General features: G+C 40.0%; 1 pseudogene; it reads right to left on the minus strand.

Moving 5' to 3' along the window:
* Window positions 1–1,823: 1,823 nt before the first annotated feature.
* On the minus strand, window positions 1,824–2,150 carry LOC132652781 (large ribosomal subunit protein eL37-like; annotated as a pseudogene).
* Between the last annotated feature and the right edge of the window lie 595 nt (window positions 2,151–2,745).

Below are 2,745 nucleotides of genomic sequence, written 5' to 3' on the forward strand. Positions count from 1 at the left end.
TCAGTGCAGAATTCTACCAGACCTTCAAAGAAGAACTAACACCAATACTCTTCAAATTATTCCACAAAATAGAAACAGAAGTAACATTACCAAACTCAGTATATGAAGCCACAGTCACCTAAATACCTAAACCTAAAAAGACACAACAAAAAGAGAGAATTTGAGACCAATATCCCTTATGAACATTGACACAAAAATACTCAATAAAATATTCATAAACCAAATCTAAGAACACATCAAAGATATCATCCACAATGACCAAGAGGCTTTCATCCCAGGTATGCCAGGTGGTTCAATATACGGAAATCCATCAATGTAATCCACCATATAAACAAAATTAAAAAAATTAAACAAATGATCATCTCCTTATATACTGAAAAAGCATTTGATGAAATCCAACAGGTCTTTCACTTGCTTGGTTAGAGTCACACTAAAGTACTTTATGTTATTAGTAGCTACTTTGTTTTGTTTTGTTTTAATTAACTTTTATTTTTTTACATTAATTACATTTTATTCAATTTGTATCCCAGCTGTAGCTCTCTCCCTCATTCCCTCCCAATCCCACTCTACCTCCCTTATCTCCTTCCATGCCACTGATAGGGGAGTTCCTCCTCCCCTTCCATCTGACCATAGCTTATCAGGTCTCATCAGGACTGGATGCAATGTCCTCTTCTGTGTCCTGGCAAGGCTGCTCCTCTCTCGGTGGTGGGGAGGGGTCAAAGAGCCAGCCACTGAGTTCATGTCAGAGACAGTCCCTGTTCCTTTAACTAGGGAACCCACTTGGATACAGAGCTGCCATGGGCTATGCCCAAGCAGGGGTTATAGGCTATATCCATGAATGGTCCTTGGTTGGAGTATCAGTCTCAGAAAAGACCCCTGTGCCCAGATATATTTGGTCCTTGTTGGAGCTTCTGTTCTCTTTAGGTCTTACTAACTCCCCCTTCCTAGATATGATTCCCTGCACTCTGTGCAAAGTTTGGTTATGAGTCTCAACATCTGCTTTGATACACTGCTAGGTAGAGTCTTTCAGAGGCCCTCTATGGTAGGAGTTGTTTTCTCCTACTTCCAAAGTCCATCCCATTTGTCTTTCTAAATGAGAATTGAACATATTACCCCAGGTCCTCCTTCTTGTTCAGCTTCTTTGGGTGTGCAGATTTTATTATGTTTATCCTGTCTTATAGGTCTGGTATCCACTTATAAGTGAGTATATACCATGTGTGTCTTTCTGCTTCTGGGATACCTCACTCAGGATGATCTTTTCTAGATCCCACCATTTGCCTGCAAATTTCATGATTTCCTTGTTTTTAATTGCTGAGTAGTATTCCATTGTGTAAATGTACCACAAGTTATGTATCCATTCCTCAACTGAGGGACATCTGGATTGTTTCCAGGTTCTGGCTATTACAAATAAAGCTGCTATTAACATGGTTGAGCAAATGTCCTTGTTGTATACTTGAGCGTCTTTTGGATATATGCCTAGGAGTGATATAGCTGGATCTTGAGGTAGCACTATTTTTAATTGTCTGAGAAAGCACCAGATTTCCAAAGTGGTTGTACAAGTTTACATTCCCACCAGCAATGACATAGTGTTCCTCTTTTTCCACATCCTCTCCAGCATGTGTTGTCTCTTGAGTTTTTGATGGGAGTAAGTTTGTCTCTTGAGTTTCTGATGGGAGTAAGGTGAAATCTCAGGGTCGTTTGGATTTACATTTTCCTGATGACTAAGGATGTTGATTATTTCTTTACGTGTTTCTCTGTCATTTGATATTCCTCTATTGAGAATTCTCTGTTTAGCTCTGTACACCATTTTTTTTGTCTTTAAACCAGAGCATTTATTTTATGACTGATTGAAATCCTCAAGATGAACCGGATGCTGCAACAGCTGCCCTCTTGGGTTTAGGTGTCATTCCTTCACAGAATCCACACCTGAATCTGCGATAGACAATTTTTAGGTGCCTTATTCGACCAGTCCCGGCAGTATTTCACCTCTTAGCTGTGGCACTCCAGTTATACTTCTTCTTGCACTTGGCAGGGTAGCCACATTTGCCACAAGTCGACTTCTGAAGGTGGTAAGCCTTAGAGCCACAGCGGCGGCACAATGTGTGTGTCTTATTGCAACACTTTCTAAAGGATGACGTTCCCTTCATCATCTTGCTTCTGCCGCTGAGGCCAAAGAGACCAGAAGAGCTGTTCCCCATTTTTTAATTGGGTTACTTGATTTGTTGCTGTTTAACTTCTTAATTTCTTACTGGATATTAGCCCTCTGTCAGATAGAGGGTTGATAAAGATCCTTTCCCAATCTGTAGGCTGTCATTTTGTTCTGATGACAGTGTCCTTTGCCTTACAGAAGCTTTTCAGTTTCATGAGGTTCCATTTATTGTTGATTGTTGATCTTAGAGCCTGTGCTGGTTGGCGTTCTGTTCAGAAAGTTGTCTCCTGTGCTGATGAGTTCAAGGTTCTTCCTTACTTTTTCTCCTAACAGGTTTAGTGTGTCTGGTTTTATATTGAGGTCTTTGATCCTCTTAGATTTTAGTTTTGTGCAGGGTAATCAGTATGGATCTATTTGCATTTTTGTACATGTGGACATCCAGTTAGACCAGCACCATTTGTTGAAAATGCTGTTTTTTTTTTTCCATTGTACAGTTTTGGCATCTTTGTCAAATGACAGGTGTGTGAGTTTATATCTGGGTCTTCTATTTGATTCCATTGACCTACCATTCTGTTTCTAAGCCAGTACCATGTAGT

Source organism: Meriones unguiculatus, chromosome 3 (assembly GCF_030254825.1).
Source record: "Meriones unguiculatus strain TT.TT164.6M chromosome 3, Bangor_MerUng_6.1, whole genome shotgun sequence".
Lineage (NCBI taxonomy): Eukaryota > Metazoa > Chordata > Mammalia > Rodentia > Muridae > Meriones > Meriones unguiculatus.